Genomic DNA, 18,315 nt, shown 5'->3' with positions numbered 1-18,315 from the left:
GGAAATGGTGGGGGAAAGGGAGAGAGGCAAACCATGAGAGACTCTTGAATGCTGACAAAAACTGAGGACTGATGGTTGTGGGGGGAGGGGGGGATGGGCATGGAGGAGGACACTTGTGGGGATGAGCATTGAGTGTTATGTGGAAACTAATTTGACAATAAACTATTAAAAAAAAAAAAAAGAAAGTGGGAAGGCAGGTGACTCCAGCTCTGACACAGCATGGAGGATATCTCTGTGGTCCCATGTCTGCCTTCATATTACAAGATGTCTGCCACAGTTCCAGATAATCCATGCAATCCCAGGGGAAAGAGGATGTTTCCTCCTGTGAGTTTCTCTATACTATAAGAAAAGCCTTTTTCCAAAACTCCCCAGGCTTCCTCTCAGACCTCATTGGCTAGAATTGGGCCACAGGCCAGGGGAAGGGGACGGCCAGGATTGCGCAGACCAGTCACCATTCACACTCCCCACTTCTGCTCTGGCAAGAGGAGTCATTTCCTGAGCACACGACTTTGTAGAGAGTGGAGCGTCAAACAAAATCAAGGCTCTACCAGCAAGGATAAAGGGGAAAGGGGCAGTGGCAGCTGTTAGGTAGGCAGTCAGCTGTGTTTGCCACAGGTGAGCAAAAAAATGGGGAGCAAAACTGTACTCCACATAGTTTAAAATACTAACAACAACACAGCAAAACAAGTAATACCTGAAAACCCTTTATGGGCCAGGTGTTGTGAGAGCTAGCAGGCACACAAAGATGAACACCACGTGGTCCTTGACCAGGAGAGCTAGCAAGCAAACCAGGCATCCCATGTCATTTCAAAATTGTATAGTAAGTGAGAAGAGAGAGGCATCCAGTGTTCCAGAAGCACAGAGAAGGATCCCTTAGCTCACCGAGGGGTGTATCTTGGGGAGAGACCAAGTGGACTGGCTGTGGATGCTGAGAATGAGTTAGGCTATGCTGGGAGTAACTGTGAGGTATGTGACTCTTGATTTTCTAATCTTTGTGTAATATTTTATGTTTTATTATTATGGTTCATCTACAGCTGATGAAATAGAAAATCCCTTCAAGCCTGAGGGTGGTGTGGTGTGCCTTGCAAAGGTCATTTCCCATGAGTTCAGTTTTTCATATTTTGTATCTGGATGGAATCCATTTCATGATCACAGAATTCCATGTTTAAACAAGGAAGCCACTCATCCAGTAGGAAAATGAGTGCGGGAGTGAAAATGAATGCAATCCTAATCGTTCTGATGTCACTGGCTCTGTAATTGGGTTTGTTTTTTAAGTATTATAAGGCAACTTCAGTAATCTGAACTCAGGGGGAATCAGTCAGAATGAGTAGAAGTCTATCACATAGAATTGTTTTACTACTTTTGCTTATGTGTATGTTAAGATAAGATAGTAAAAGAGCACCTGTATGGCTCAGTCAGTTAAGCGTCCGACTTCGGCTCAGGTCATGATCTCGCAGTTCATGGGTTCGAGTCCCGCGTCGGGCTCTGTGCCAACAGCTAGCTCAGAGCCTGGAGCCTGTTTCAGATTCTGTATCTCCTTCTCTCTCTGACCCTCCCCTGTTCATGCTCGCTCGCTCTCTCTCTCTCTCTCTCTCTCAGAAATAAATGAAACATTTAAAAATTTCTTTAAAAAGATAAGATAGTATAGACTTGCTTGTGAGGAATGTGTGTTAAATTGATAAGAATGATTTCCTTAGCATATTCACTACCTTCTTAAAAATGATCTTCAGGGGCACCTGGATGGCTTAGGTCACAATCTCATAGTTCCTGAGTTCAAGCCCCATGTCAGGCTCTGCCTTAATAATCAAAGAAATGAAAACTAAACCAAGATATCACTGGTCAAATCAGCAAAAGATTTTGTGAAAGTATAAATCAATAAATAAAGTGCTTATGTCCTGGGCTGGTGAGAGGGTAGAGAAATGAGCACTAATGTTTTATTCTATATACAGAGATGAATATATAAAGATGTTTATTCTAGAACCATTTGTTTTAGTACAAATGTCTATTAATAGAGAACTATTTAAATAATGGTATGTTTGAGCCTCCTGGGTGGCTCAGTCTGTTAAGTGTCCGACTCTTGATCTCAGTTCAGGTATTGATCTCAGGGTGGTGAGTTCAAGCCCTGTATTGGGCTCCACACTGGGTGTGAAGCCTACTTAAAAGTAAGTAAGTAAATAAATAAATAAATGTGTATTCATGCAGTGGAATATTACACATCTATCAGAAAAGTGAAGTATCTCTGCATATACTGATTGTTTAAAATCTCTAAACATTAAAAAAAAATTTTAAAAAGGGGCACCTGAGTGGCTCAGTCAGTTAAGCATCCAACTTTGTAAGTTGATCTTATGGTTCGTGGGTTTGAGTCCCACGCCCGATTCTGTGCTGACAGCTCAGAGTCTGGAGCCTGCTTCTGATTCTGTGTTTCCCTCTCTAAATGCCCTTCCCCCATTTATGCTCTGTCTGGATGTATTGCATACATAAAGCAAGTTACAGAACAGAGTAATGTTACCTACATGTACCTGTATGGAGACATTACTAATTATACTTCCAGAAGGATATGGAGGAAACTGTTACAGCAGTTACAGTGGTTACCTTCAGGGAAAAGGACTAGAGGTAAAGCATGGAAGACTTTTACTTTTCACTTTGTACTTCCCTATATGGTTTGAATCTGTTCAGGAATTGCTTTATTCTAAAATATTAGAGGTAGTTGTTGTTTTTTTTTTTTTTTTAATTTAAAGAATAGGTTACATTCTTCTGGTTTGACACGGGAAAATACCTGCACTATACGAGGAGAAAGTGTAGAAAAATCACAATGCTATGACTCTGTTAATAGTGCTGTTCTATTTAGATAAAGATATAGAGCTACATAGTGTTTGTATGAAGAAGTCTGGTTGAAAATAACTCGCACTATCATCCATGCGGCTGCCCCAGAACCAGCGTGGAGAAATACTGACATTGTAGAAAGCTTCACTTTCTCTGTACTATTTACTTTTGTACAGTGCTAGTGAATTATCAGAAAGAAAAACATAAATTTTTCCAAGTGAGGGGAAAAAGTAAAAAAAAAAAAAAAAGAGAGAGAGAGAGAAAGAAAGGAAATCCAGTTCTCCCGAAGTCCTTTTGCATGCAGTGCTCCCGGCTACTCTATGCAAAAGCAAGGGTTTGGCTTCGCCTCTCATCTGGCTCCTCCAAGCTTATTCTCACCACCTTGTCTTTTAAATCCCACCTGCCAGGGAAGCCTTTGTAGTCCGAGTGGGATCTCTCCTCTGATCCAACTTATCTACCCCAGGCTTACCCAACTAGAAAAACTGGAAAATAAAAATCAAAAACAGAATGTTCAAACAAGACGCTGAAAACTGGCCCAACCTATACATGAAATCAACATGTCTCATTCGGGTACCACGGATTTGTGCAAGGCGCTAGCAGCCCGCTGGGAGGAAAGGAGACACAGGCTGGAGACCCAGGCCCCAGTGCACCATGGTCATTTTTTAATTCTGCCATTTTTCTCACCTACTCATCCTATCTGCTACCCTAACTTAGGAGGTTACCTATCTGCTACCCTAATTTAGGAGGCTAATAAGAGAATCTGGGGAGGCAGGAGCAGTGCTATGGAAATAAAAGCTGATTAATCACGTCATTGTGTGAGCCCCAGAGGACAAGATTTGTATTGTGGGTTTGGTATAAATATTGCCTAGAAAATGAGGGGAACCCAAGATGTTAACACAAATGTGCTTAGATTTTATGAAGAAAATGCTGTGACAATCTAATCCCAATGATTTCTCTTTTCAATTACTTTTCACCTCAGGATCTCAAAATGCTCCTTTCAGTCTTCCATCACAACTGTCCTATACTGAGTGTGGACGGCTACTAGGCCACCAATAGTAGTGTTGACACATTTTTCAGCACTTTCTCTTCCCTCCCCCACCATTGATAATAAGTTTCTTGTTACTGGTGAGAGCCATTGTAACAGGAAGGCAGAGTAGCTCAGATGGGTCCAAGCGCTGGCAGTTTAGAAAAGAAAGCTGGGGTGAAACTGGAAGAGGAGATTGAGCAGTCCCACACAAGAGGAAGTGGGCAAGCAGAGGTTTCTAACGCCAAAGCAACAACTTAACCCTACCTACTGTGCCAGCCTTCTTTACTATTTGAATCTTGTTATTACTCTAGTTACAGAGCATTCCACATGCTGGCGCACAAAGTAAGAGAGAGCAGTGTTTCTTGTAAGCTGAGAAAATATTTAGACAACAAGGTCGACCACTGGTAGTGGCTACATTGTGCCCCCCAAATAAATATGCTGTAGCACCAGCCCCCAAACCTCAGAATGTGACCTTTTTTAGAAAGAGGTCTTTACAGATTTAATCAAGTTAAAATCCGGCCATTAGGGTAGGTGCTAATCCAGTATAACTCATGTCCTTCTAAAAAGGGGAAATTTGAATACAGAGACAGACACACAGACATACAGAGGGAAGAAGATGTGAAGATACAGGAAGAGCACAGAGGAGGAGCAGAGGTTTGGAGCGATGATGCATCTGTAAGACAAGGAATGTCTGAGTCTACCAGAAGCTAGGAGAGAGGCCTGGAACAGATCCTTCCCCAGAGCCTTCTGAGGGAGCATGTCCCTGCCCACACCTTGGTTTTGGACTTCTGGCCTCCAGGGCTGTGAGACAGTAAGTTTCTATTTATTAAGTAGATAACCACTCGGTTGCTGTTACTTTCTGACGGCAGCCCTAGGAAACTACTACGTGACTCCAGTCACGTGTCCTTCCAGCAATGAGTATTTGTGGGACAAGATAAGTTACCAGAGTGGCTTCTCCACCGTGGTGGTAGACTTTTCTGAGAACACTCAGCCTGGAGATAGTTCTCTTTCCGTAGAATGCAGAAAGCCAGGCTGGCAGAGAGGAGAGGTGCAGAGCCCAGGGTAGGCTGGTAGGGAGCACACTTTGGACCATTGCTTGCCTCTGTGTAGGAGCCGACACTGTGCACACCGCTGCTTCAAGCCGAACATTTTACCAAATGGAGACAAAGACAGCAATGGGGCTCCGCAAAGGGAACGAAAGTCCTGAGACCAGGCAGTTACCCTTCTAATGCCAACCATGGAGACAGGAATCAGGGGCAAGGGGGCTCACAAGCAAAAGAGAACCTGAAAATCTCAAGAATACCCAGAACTGGACCCTATCAGCGAAGGACTTTTTCTTGCTTTGTTTGTTTTTATTTTATTTTAAAACTTACTTGGGAAAAATTATCATTCAATTGGAACCCCAGAGCTTAATCTTTGTATGTATATTTGTGAGAGTATAACTTACTCCCGCATATGTGTGTCATTCTGTTCCATGGATTCAGTGTCAGCTCATCCTTTTGTTGTCTTTTTGAAGCCAGGAAACAAAAATTCTCAGATGTTACTAAGGAGAAGCCCCTGGACCAAAGGGTCCCCACATGAGGGCAGCCCTGAGTGGGCAGACCCCAGGCTTGAAGCTGTCTTGCCAGAAGGGACTCCTGGCTGCCCGGGGACACGTTCTCCTCAGACATAACCTCAATCTGTGCAAGGTCAGACAAAGGCCTCAGCACTGAGCCATTGTTTTCATTGTCCTAAGACCCAGCTCTTCTCTCTTTTGTCTTAAGAGCAGGCCAGGGTGAGGGGAGCGGAAGAACTGACATCAGAGAGGATTCTAGCAAACAATGTTACAAGCTTAGGGTAATTTCCCCTATTTACCTCACTCAAAAAAAAAAAAAAAAAAAGACTTCTTTTGTCAAAATAAAAAAACATGTGAAAAGTGCAGGTTTGTTGTTGTTTTGAAGAATTTGAACAGCCGAGGTGTTTTCCCTGGTACTCAGTTTCAAAATCAACAAACTGACAGCTGCCTGAAAAAGGAAAAATGGAGTCAGCTCTGTCCTCATCCTTCCTCAGCAGCGCTCCCAAGTGAAATGAAAAGCGGCTCCGTGGCCCCTGCTGCCCCCAGACTAATGAGGGCACAGTGCTTCACGACCAGCCCTGGGCTGCCCTGGCCACGGTGTCCTCACGCCAGGTGTCGGGAGGGGAAGGAAGAAAGATCGCCTTGTTTGTACGTTTGGTTGTCTCACTACTACTAGGCTGGTAAAATTGTTTTTTCTGAGAGCTTCTTGTTCGTCTGGCTTTTAAAAACTTCTTATGCTTCCTTTTTCTTCTTCTTCTTCTTTCTTTTTTTCTTCCTGAAGGACAAGAGAGATGCAAACTTTCCACAGTGTTAACTGTCCCGGATTTTCCCCCCGCTGTACAATTGAGTGGCAGCAAGGCGGTTCTAAGAGGCGTGATTTGTTTATAAACATATCTGGAAATATTTTAAACATAAAAACTGCCAAGGGTAGCGCTGGGTCATAGCCAAGTCATGAGAAGCAAGATGTGTGTTCTGGAGGTGGGCGTTAGCGCCCTGCCAGACGTAGTTTTGAAGTAATTTAGGGTCAAGTGGAAACACTGGTGGTACTTACCTACGGTATCTGATTATTCTTACCGTCGGTTTTAGGTTCTAGAGAGAATGGCTTCTAGCCTGCTGGGAAGCTGATCTGAGTGGCTCTATACTTTAAACACAATCCTGTTTTGTAGAGTTTCTTAGATGAATGCTGACAGGGCGGTATTTAAGGAACAGCTTCGTGTTTGTGTCTGCCCCAGCACTCACCTTTATTTCCTCTTGCTTCCTTCCCTTTGTGCTGCCTCGGTCCCTGGCTGTGACACAGACAGTGGAGGAGACTGCCTGGGGACCAACAGAGGATGGGGAAGTCGTTAGCATGACTAAACTTGCCCTTCCCAGGTTCAGTCCACCACCTTTCTATTCTGTTCTTTCTCTTCTAGTCTAGTGGGAGCGCCTCTTCAATGGCTTTAAGTAGGGGGTAGGGAGGGGATGTTTGGTCAAAGGGCGTTGAGATGGGAACAGGAGAATCAAGGAGAGGAAACAGGGGGCCAGAGATAAAGAAATCAGGGCTAGAAGAAGAGAAATAAATAGAAACAAAGACGATGAATAATCCCAGATACAAAAGAGGGAGCAAGACGAGAGGACAGTGGGACACGGAGATGGTCCTGCAGAAAGAAACAATTCAAAAATAGAAAAATGGGAGAAGCCCTGAAAACAAACAAACTGAGAAGCCCATGCAGGAAAGGAAAGAACCAAATGCAAGTAAGAAATGGAACCCCAAACAGAAAGGACGTCTGAATGAGAAATGTGACTGAGGGAAGCAACAGAGAAGCCTTTGTGGTGTTCTTGTAGACCAGAGGGAGAACAACAGAACAGAGGGAATCCAGGAGTGTTTATTCCTTGCACCCAGCAAACAAAAAATTCATTATTTTTTAATCATGGAAGGTACAGCTCTAAGAGAGAGCACCAGGCCTTTCATGCTATCAGTCTGGCCCTCACTCATCTTAATCCCTTAGGACTCCTTTAGAAGTGTAAGGAGACCCAACATGAGGAAAACCACATTTCTACCCAGATGACTATTATATAAAGTTGATTTTAGAGAGATACGTTCTCCCAGGCCCTAAAGCTGGGGCCCCTGTCCCGGGTGGTAAATGATCTCGAGCTTTTTGGTCTCTATAAATCCCGGGGTAAGTGACAAAAATATCTTGGTTCCCAAAAATCTGGATAAAAAAATGAAATAATTATTTGCATGACTCCCATTTCAGAAATTGCCTTACTATTAATAACTTAGAAGTTGCCTTCTAAGTTTAAATAATTTAACAAGTGGAGTAATAAAAAAATGTAAGTAAAGCATAAACTGATAAATGCAACACATACCCAGGAGAAGTAAAGATCAGTTATTTCATTACTGCAAATTGCTGTTACTAAACATTATGATAAATTATCAGAAAGATGCCTTTCCACCCCTTCTATAATTTCAGGTTATTAATTTTATTCATATACAAGTAATTCTTTCCTCCTGTGCCTCTCTTGCCTTCTTCCTCTAATGAGGAAACAGAAAAAAATATGCAGTAGATGAAATACTCAAATTGGAGTCGAAGCAAATGAAAAAAAAAGATATCAGAAACAAATAGCATTATCAGCTTTTAGCCCCGTAAAAAGCTCTTATTTATTTAGACCCTATTAATTTGGAATTTATAATAAGTTGATTGGGATCTGGGCAGAAATTTTCCTTCATTTAGCAAACTCTGTCTTGCTAAGTAGTACAAAAGAGTGATATAAATGAGATTACAAAGGGAATGTTTGAAATACATCCTTGAGCACTTAAGGCAATCTCTTATATATGAATAATTAATACATGAATACATATCATCCTTATCCAATAATTATCTGGTAATTCAGGAGGAATTTGTTAGGTCACTCTGCAGAGTAGGGAGCTGTGGGTTTATCACTAAACAGCTCTCTGACCATAGGCAAGGCCCTTAACTTCATCACCCCTTGTTTTTCTTACCTGCAACATTAGTCTGATAACACCAAATTGTCCCAGTTCAAGGGATTTTCATGCACACAAAAGAAGAGAATGTGTGGGAATCCATTTTGAAATCTCTATTAGGAAAATCTATTTTATTTAAAATGAATTTGCGATTCACACTTGTCACTAATTCAATCTGACCTTCTGCCCAATTGTCTATAGTAGTGAGGTCTTAATGCTTTATAAAGCTTCAGTGAAAGGAAATTCCCTGACCAAATACGTGGACATAAACACACACATACAGATATAAACATTTATCCTCTTTCTCCTCCTTCAACCCTCAAGAGATATTTGGGGTCATTTTTGCTGTTCTGAGTACACTAAATAAACTTCACAGGCTACAGTTGAAGAAAGTTGTGTATACTGGAAAGAGTCTCAGTGTTGAAGTCTGACAGGCTTGAGTTCAAATTCAAGATCTTCCAAACAGATGAGTTAGCCTAAAGAATGACCTCCTCCAGCCCCAGTTTCTTTGTTTATAAATAATAATACCAACTGTATAGAAGGTGCCTGAGTGACTCAGTTTGGGTGGTTAAACGTCTGACTCTTGATCTCGGCTCAGGTTGTAATTCCACAGTTTGTGAGTTTGAGCCCCACTTTGGGCGCTGTGCTGACAGCGCAGAGCCTGCTTGGGATTCTCTCTCTTTCTCTCTCTCTGCCCCTCCCCTGCCTGTGCACACGTATGTACTCTCTCTCTCTTTCTCTCAAAGTAAATAAATGAACTTTAAAAAAAAGACTAGAGGTGGGGCGCCTGGGTGGCTTAGTCGGTTAAGCGTCCTACTTTCGCTTAGGTCATGATCTCGCGGTTTGTGGGTTCGAGCCCTGCGTTGGGCTTTGTGCTGACTGCCAGCTCAGAGCCTGGAGCCTATTTCAGAGTCTGTATCTCCCTCTCTCTCTGACCCTCCCCTGCTCACGCTGTCTCTCTCTCTCTCTCTCTCCTAGAAATAAATAAAAATATTAAAAAAAAAAAGACTAGAGGAGATAATGTACATAGCATAGTGCTTAGCACAGAGTGGGCACTCCAAAGAGGCGATGATTATTAATATGAAAGATAAGTTGCCATGGAGTGCTATTTGCATTGGAGAAAATACTCAAGACTCATCACTTTGAATCTCCTGCTCCTAGTACAACTTAGCTCCCAAAATGTGAAGCCAAGTGGAGTCATAATTACAGTGTCCTGTACAGACTTTTTTTTTTTTTAACACATAGACAAACTGTATTGCTTTTGGTGAAAGGTAAATTGCAAAGTATCAAAATAATGTTTCCTCAGTTTTAAGACACTCACTTTCTCACATTTGAACATTTTAGAAATCAGAACAAACTTTAGAATATTTGTCAAGATAAACATGTCAACTGCTAGGTATAGGAGTTGCTAAGAGGAATTGTCATTTGCTTGTGATGAGTGAATTCAGCCAAATCTTTCAAAATAAAGAATTTTCAAAGCCAGGAAGTATTGGTGTTTATGCTTCACTCAGTTGCAAAACATCTGTCTGTCAAGCTTTTCAAGAGAAGCTGTTGAACTTCCTGCAAGAAGTAATCAATTAAAAAGAACTTAAGATTCAAAATCAGGTGCTACAGAGGTCAAACTCACAGGCACTTTTATGAATGTGTCACCTCTGCTTGCCAACTGCCAGTGCTCTAGTGAATCCACAGAATCTGTAGAATATAAGTGAGGATGGTGGGTAATTAATAATATGAATAAAATGTATGCTGTTTGTTGGTAAAAAAAGAAAAAAAAGAATTGCATATATTCAGTGTTATATTTCTGGTTTTCTTTCTGAATAAAACTGTCATTTTAATTAGATAAAGTAATCTTTCTTCTGATTGATGGAATCAACAGAGAAAGCTTCTAGCTTTTAAAGACATGGGTTAATATATAATTAAATTCATACTTGAGATGTCTGCACTTTACTGTATGTGTGTTATACTTCAATACAACATTTAAAAATTAGAAATAGATGTTCCTGTGTGTTTAGCTTGAATAACTGCAGATTTATCAAAGTATATAAACAGTTACAGCTTTTGAACTAGTAAGTATAATGTTTTTCTAAGTTTATTTATTTATTTATTTTTAGAAATCTTTACACCTGACATGGGGCTCAAATTCATGACCTGAGATCAAGAGTCACATGCTCTTCTGACTGAGCCAGCCAGCCACCCCTGAACTAGTGAGTATAATTAATCATTTATGGAACTTACCTTTTGGGCTAAATCCTAAGCACTTTATGCATGTTAAAATTGATTAAGAATTTACTCTGTGCCAGATACTTACTTGGAAGAGGTCTACCAACATTTCATTTCATCTTTAAAAGACCTTATGAGGTGGGTATTATTATCCTTACGAAGAAGGAAATGTTTCTATAAGGCACATATAAGTTAGATACTTATACGAGGTCATAAAGCTGGAAAATGGTCCAGGAAAAATGAGAATCTGGGCAGTGTGATTCCAAAGTCTTGCATTATGTACTTTTTCACAGTCCCCCTCAACAATCTACACAATAGGTTCTATTGTTCTTACTTCACAGATGAGCACTCTAAAACTCAGAGAGGTTAAATACTTTGACCTTGTAACTGAGAAAGCCAGGATTCATACCTCGTCCTGTCTCCAAAGACACCTTTGGTCCTCTATCATAGACAATGTGATCCCTTTCTTGAGGACATGTTCTTCAGACATAGCTTTCTTTAAAAAAAACTTAATGTTTATTTATTCTGAGAGAATGAGAGACAGAGAGCGAACAGGGGAGAGGCAGAGACAGAGGGAGGCACAGAATCCGAAACAGGCTCCAGGCTCTAAGCGGTCAGCACAGAGCCTGATGGGGGACTCAAACCCACAAACCGTGAGATCATGACCTGAGCCGAAGTCTGACACTAACCGACTGAGCACCCGGGTGACCCAGACATAGCTTTCTTTTACATCACATCACAGTATACTCTAGGAATGAGGATGGGGTGGGGAAAGAAGGGGAGGAAAGAAAACCAAAGGAATAGCTCTTAGAACTTCAAGGGAGTTGCCCTGGAGTTGCATATATTGTAATTTTCCTCTTGAAATGACCTTCTTTGGGTGCAGTTGCCATTAAATTTAGTTCACATCCATTTGGATATTATGCCGTGAAGTTTTCTAACTTAGCAACATCCCCTTCCTAGTTTGTCCCTATACACCTAGCCCCCTTAAGAGAAAAAACAAAACAGAACTTTACAAACTGTATTCCTCAAACTTAGAAACCTCACACGGACAGTCACTGCTGTTGTGCGCAAAGAGACACCAACCAGGGGATGCCAAGCTGTGTTCCTTGATGCCAACCTGGAAGGTTAGGCCAATTTTAGCTTCCTCTGTGACTTACCATTTGTAAGCTAGTTCTAACCCTTTGAGATTCCAACTATACCAATTTTAAGAAATGCTAGTTTCAACAACCATTTATCTTGGGCCATTTCAGTTGTCTGCACTTTTCTTTATTAGTAACTAAAAATTATTATTGGAGTCACCACCACTGCCTGTGGAAAAAAAGCTTCATTTCTCCCCACTCTGAAGACATTTACAATAATGACTTGGGAACTTGCAGTGGAGAGAGACCATTGAACAACAGTCTACTCTTCGGGCGTTTTTAGCATTTCAGTAGCCATGTACTATGTGTAGCTTGAGAAATTTTGAAAGAATTTTCTGAATGTTGGGTTCTTGAAACAAAGGGAAATAGATATTGGAACAATTTTACAAAATTGCCAATCTTGGGGTGCCTGGGTGGCTCAGTCGGTTAAGCGTCTGACTTCGGCTCAGGTCATGATCTGACGGTTCATGGGTTCGAGCCCCGGGTTAGGCTCTGTGCTGACAGCTAGCTCAGAGCCTGGAGCCTGCTTCAGATTCTGTGTCTCCCTCTCTCTCTGATCATCCCCGGCTCACATTTTCTGTCTCTCTCTCTCTCAAAAATAAATAAAACATTTTAAAAAATTAAAAAAACAAAAAAAATTGACAATCTTTGGGGGAAATTAACAGACTATAATAATTTGCTAAGAAGAGCATGTTCTCATTTCCACATGGTTCACTATTCATAAGTGTCCCTTATAATAGTGTGTATTATGAAGAAAGGTTGGGGACAGGCACGTGGGTGGCTCAGTCAGTTGAGCATCTAACTTCAGCTCAGGTCATGATCTCTCATTTCATGAGTTGCAGCCCCACATCAGGCTCACTGCTATTAGCGGACAATGCTTCTAATCCTATGTTCCCCTCCCTCTCTGCTCCTCCACTATATGTGCTCTTTCAAAAATAAACATTTAAAAATATATAAAGGTCAGCATCAACCTAAACAATAAAAGTTAAAACTTTATTATTGTTTTTTGAATGTTTTATTTATTTCTGAGAGAGAGAGAGAGAGAGACAGCATGAGCAGGGGAGGGTCAGAGAGAGAGGGAGTCACAGACTCTGAAACAGGCTCTGGGCTCTGAGCTGGCAGTCAGCACAGAACCCGACGCGGGGCTCGAACCCACAAACCGTGAGATCATGACCAAAGTGAAAGTCAGATGCTTAACCGACTGAGCCACCCAGGCGCCCCAAAGTTAAAACTTTAAAACCCGTTTTAGTGAGACCTTTCATTAACAACATTTATGAAGGAAGAGGTTAAAAAAAAATTCCACAGTCTACATGTTTTGAATGTTTGTCCTTTTAAATAGTGGGTTAAAGGGTGTGTCCTTTTCTTTTCTTTGTATTCTATTTCCTTTCCAGCTGTTACATAGGGACATGGTTAACACCTTCAGCCATCAAGGCGGTTGGAAAAGAAAATAATCTGTCCTTCTGGACTCTAGTTATGGGTCTGCACCCCAGCACCTGTTAACTAAAAGTCAAAACTCCATGGACGCCTGGATTCCAAGCTTAAACCTCCACTCACAAGCAAAAGAGTTGGATAGGACGTGGGGACAAGAAATTGTTTGTTTGTTTGTTTGTTTGTTTGTTTGTTTAGAGAGAGAGAGTTCTCAAGGGAGAGGAGCAGAGAGAGAGAGAGAGAAAGAGAGACTCCCACGCAGGATTCATGTTCAGTGCAGAGCCCCATGCTGGGATCATGACCTGAGCTGAAATCAAGGATCAGACACTGAATTGACTGAGCCACCCAGGTGCCCCCCAAATTTTTTTTAATTAAAGAAGTGGAACTTACAAACAATGACAATGAAACTTTAGCTGAAAAATACTAGACTTTCTAATGTATTTGAATATTCAGAGCCGTGATATGAAAGCCCCTTTTCATATTTATTGCAGTAGGCTAAGCAATCATCCACCCAGGGCAAGTCCTTCATCTGGTCACCAGAAAAGAGAGTCTCAGGTGGACTCAGGTAAAGTGTCTGTTTACTGAGGTGGAGCTGTTTTTGAGAATGTGTGATGGGTCTAATTTTCCTGGTGCAGAACTCTTAGGCCAGGCTCTTTATTAGGAAAAGAGGAATCTGCAGAGCATTGAGTTCTTGCCTGTCAGTCAGGGCCTCCCTGGCCACAGCTACATTGATGGGGGGATCATAGGCTGCACAATGCATAGCCTAACGTTGTGTTTACAGATTTCCATATTAGTGCTAAGTTCAAATGCCTGCTTTGCCACTTACTAGCTTTGTGATTTAAGGAAAGTTACTTAACTGCCCTAAACCTCACTTCGGTCATCTGTAAAATGGGGATAATAATGGTCGCTATCTTACAGGGTTGTTTAAGGGCCAACGTATGTAAAGCCTTTTAGCATAGCACCTGGCACATCACATGTGCTAAAAAATGATTGAAATGTGTTTCCACCCTTTTATTACTTAGCCCATTTTTAATTGTGTGATTTGAATGTTGTGTGTGGTTTGTATGTTGTGATGGCAGTTTATAAAACAATTCACACCACTTCGAGGTTTCATGTGTAGTAGAAAGCTTTGAGTTCTGCCGTGGAAAAGGGCATTCTGTTGGCTCTCTTGTGGAGGAGTTCAGGGGATAATTGGCCTCTCCCACCCTCCAAGCCCCGAACTCCATCTGTCAGACTCTGGAAAATGCAAAAGGGCCAGAGTGAGATGGCTACCTGCTGTGGAAGCTGAGGGTCCCCCTGCATCCCCAGCACCCTGTTCTCTGGCCCTTGGGCCTAACACTGTGTGTGGACATGGAGAGCAGCTGTCACTGTATTTGTGAAGGCACCCATCTGGGAGCGGGCAGCATCCAGTGCTGCATCCAGAAAGAGAGCATCTAGCAGAAGGGACATGGGTCGGTTCACTAGGGGTCTGGAAGGTGACACCCTTGAGATCAAGTAGGGGAAACTGGTGCCCAGAGTAAACACCAAGACCCAGCATGGAGACCCTCAAGTCCATTCCTGGAGCTGATTCATATATTTAGACGGCTTCTCCCACCACCCACTCACAGGCCGACAATGGGAACTCAAAGAATAGGGCCTTCCTTCCTTCCTACTCTGACGGCAGGCCTGTTGGTCAGCAATGGCCTCAGGGAATTGTAAACTTTTTGGAGAAAGAAATCACAGGCGAGGGCTACAAACAGACAATTCAATGAAAATCTATTCAGTTTGAGGAGGCCTGCAGTGCTCTGTACTTAGCTCCGGATACAGTCGGGGAGGAGCCTAGATGCTGCCCTAAACACCAACCCTCTTCAACCCTTTTCTCTCTTCCATTGAGCCTACTTCAAACCTTCTCCCTTGTTAAAAATCAATAAGGAAGAGGGGTGACTGGGTGGCTCAGTTGGTTAAAAGTCTGACTCCGGCTCAGGTCATGATCTCACGGTTCGTGATTTCGGGCCCCGCATCAGGCTCTGCACTGACAGTGCAAAGCCTGCTTGGGATTCTCTCTCTCTCTCTCTCTCTCTCTCTCTCTCTCTGCCCCTGTCTCTCTCAAAATAAGGAAATAAACTTTAAAAAGTCTTAAAAGGAAAAAAAAAACAACAGGGAAAAGACCAACACCTAGTAGAAAAATGGGCAAGGACATTATATTTGTCAGGGTTCTCCAGAGAAACAGAACAATAGATAGACAGATAAATAGATTTATTATGAGGGATTGGTTACATGATTATGGAGACTGAGAAGTTTCAACATACGCTGTCTGTAAGCTGGAGACCCAGGAAATCCAGTGATGTAATTAAACCCAAATATGAAGGACTGAGAACTGGTGGTATAACTCTTAGTCCTGGGACAGGAGAAGATGAAATGAGGCAAGGAAAACAGGGACAAATTCCTCCTTCCTCTGCCTGTTGTTCTATTCCGGCCTCCACCAGATTAGATGGATCACCCACGCTAGGAAAGATGAGCTACCTTCCCGAGTTTAGCAAGTCAAATGCTAATCTCATCTGGAAACACCCTCACAGACTTACTTAGAAATAATGCTTAGTCTAGGCCCCTATGGCCAGTCAACTTGACCCGTAATACCAATCATCATGACGTGAAGAGAATACAAGTTCACAACTACCCATTTTCCTTGGAAGACACTTGTATGTGTGTCATTGGGGCTCCTGGGTGGCTCAGTCGGTTGAGCATCCAACTTCGGCTCAGGTCATGATCTCACAGTTCATGGGTTAGAGCCCTGCATCGGGCTCTATGCTGACAGCTAGCTCAGAGCCTGGAGCCTGTTTCAGATTCTGTGTCTCCCCCTCTCTCTGACCCTCCCCTGCTCATGCTGTCTTTCTCTCTCTCTCTCAGAAATAAATAAAACATTAAAAAAATTTTTTAAAAAGTGTGCACAAGGAGCAGGTTAAATAAGGTGTGCTTCACAGTGGGGTGGGTTTATTTGTGTGAATGTGGAACCATCATCAAGATACGGGTTAAATGAAAAAGTGTGGTTCAGAAAACGTTTCTTACTTTAGACTTGCCCTCTAAAGAGGCTGTATGAATTTACACTGTGTTATACTCCCCCCAGTCACTGCTAATGTAATTTATTAGTGAATATTTTTATTTTGGCCAATCTGATAGATGAAAAATAAAATCTTGTTTCATTCTGGGTTTTTATTTTTAACTGTTAAGGAAAGAATGAATTCATTCTTAACAGCTTTTCTTGCCTTGCCTAACAGAGAAATAGAACCCTCAGTGGGAACACCTTCAGCCTGTCCCCACAGCCAAGTGTATGCTCTTTCCTCGCTCACCCTATCTTTCCACGTTCTGTACCCTCCCCAGTCTCTGGATGCCAACCTAAGCTTTCCCCTAGGACCCTGCCTTTCTTTGCCCAGCACTCAGCCCCTCCTTCCCCCCTGAGTTTTTATCATTGATATTTAAATTTCACCAGACAGATCTTAAACCACCACTTAGCAGCTGCCCCAGACCCTCTTTTCCTCTTTTTGGTTAAGCCTCTGGAAAGAGTTGCCTAAACTGCCTATCACCTGCTTCTCTCCCTGTGCTCACTCTGCAACCTGCCTTCTGGCTCTACCACTCTCCTTGAACTTGCCCCTCCAAAATCTCAAGTGACTTCCGTGTTGCTAAAATCACTGCACCCTTCTTGAGCATTCTCATCTGCTCCTTCAGCTCCTTCAGTTACCATGTCTATATCTTTTGTCTAGATCCCTCAATAACTAACTAGCTAATTAAGTAACTAACTTGCTTGTACTGGTCAGGGGTCTCAGGGCAGCTCAGCCTCAGCATGCCCAAACCTGTCTGTCCCCCAGTGCTCTCTCTCTCTTTCTCTCTCTCTCAGGGGATGGCTCTGTCATCCATCTAGTTGGCCAAGCCAGGGACGTGGGAGTTGTTCTGTCACCTTGCCCCTCCCCTCCCCTCCTATGGCCAACCTTCCAGTTACCCTTTGAATCTTCCTCCTCAACCACTATGGCAGTTCAGGCCACCATTTTCTCTGGGGTGTTCTCTGAGGAGGCTTTTCCTCATTCAATTCTCTACACTCCCTGCTATAGCCCTTTCAAGGGCTTCCTCCTACCCGTAGGATAAATTCCAAATTCCTTAACATGGTTACAAGACCCTTTGCAACCTGGTCTCATTCACCAATAACCCTCTTGCATTCTAAGATTCAGACCTATTGAACTTCCTACAGTTTTTTAATGCCCAACATTCTTGCTCACTTCTGAGACTTCAAATATGGCATTCCCTCTGCCTCTTCATTTTTCTTCTTTTCTTCTCTGGGATAACTTCTACTCATCCTTCATTGTTGGTTTGAAGCTCTCTTCCTCCAGAAACTCTGAATGTGATTGCTTCTTTAGTTCTGATTCCTCCAATTAAGATTCAAATTTAAGACAGAGTTTATGCCCTCCTAAAACATCACTGTGCCCCTCCCACTGCTATGTGTCAGACAACCATTGCAGAACTGATGAATGCTCGACCACCCCCCATTTCACAATGCATTTTGTAAAATATTTGTTGTGTTTATTTATTTATGTTGAGAGGTACAGAGAGGGTCAGGGGCAGAGACAGAAGGACAGAGAGAATGCCAAACAGGCTCCACACTATCAGCGCAGGGCCTGAAGCAGGGCTCGAACAAACAAACCACGAGATCATGACCTGAGCCAAAATTAAGAGTCTGATGCTTAACCGACTGAGCCACCCAGGCACCCCTCACAATGCATTTTAATGAAGAAGGATAAATGGAGTCTTGCTGCTTTTGTAGAATCATTAAGGAGGAAGTAGCTTAGCCAGAGATACCCTACAGAGTTAGAATTATAATTCTGACTAATCTGTTAGTGCTGTCCCTCTGGTGATAGATATTAAAATTTACAGAAAAGTTTTTTGATAGTACATCCCCTCATCTTCTTTTTTAAAACCCTGTGTGTGTAAATGCACGTATGTGTGTCAGAGAACAGCTCTGCCAGATTGGTTTTTGTAGTCCAGTAGTTTGAACTAAAAAAACCTGTGAGAAGATTGGTTTTTAGCAAGTTCTCCAACAATAATCTTGAGGCAAGACAGTGGGAACTGTGTATTTAGGAATTTATTTTCGTGGCTGCTGTACACAAATACAGTTTGTATTACTTAAATTTTA

The 18,315-nt window shown here is 42.3% G+C and overlaps 1 long non-coding RNA gene across 2 annotated transcripts in view; it reads left to right on the top strand.

Moving 5' to 3' along the window:
- The window catches only part of LOC144221069 (uncharacterized), a 121,590-nt gene that overhangs the window by 79,374 nt on the left and 23,901 nt on the right, over positions 1 to 18,315 (top strand). For both annotated transcript variants that reach the window (XR_013331952.1, XR_013331953.1), the window contains one exon: positions 10,482 to 10,574. This is a non-coding gene — a long non-coding RNA (uncharacterized LOC144221069). The remainder of the gene's footprint in view (positions 1 to 10,481; positions 10,575 to 18,315) is intronic.

The sequence above is a fragment of the Crocuta crocuta genome, unplaced genomic scaffold, assembly GCF_008692635.1.
Source record: "Crocuta crocuta isolate KB4526 unplaced genomic scaffold, BGI_CrCroc_1.0 scaffold91-1, whole genome shotgun sequence".
NCBI classification, from domain to species: Eukaryota; Metazoa; Chordata; class Mammalia; order Carnivora; family Hyaenidae; genus Crocuta; species Crocuta crocuta.
This window is presented reverse-complemented; position numbering and strand designations above follow the sequence as displayed.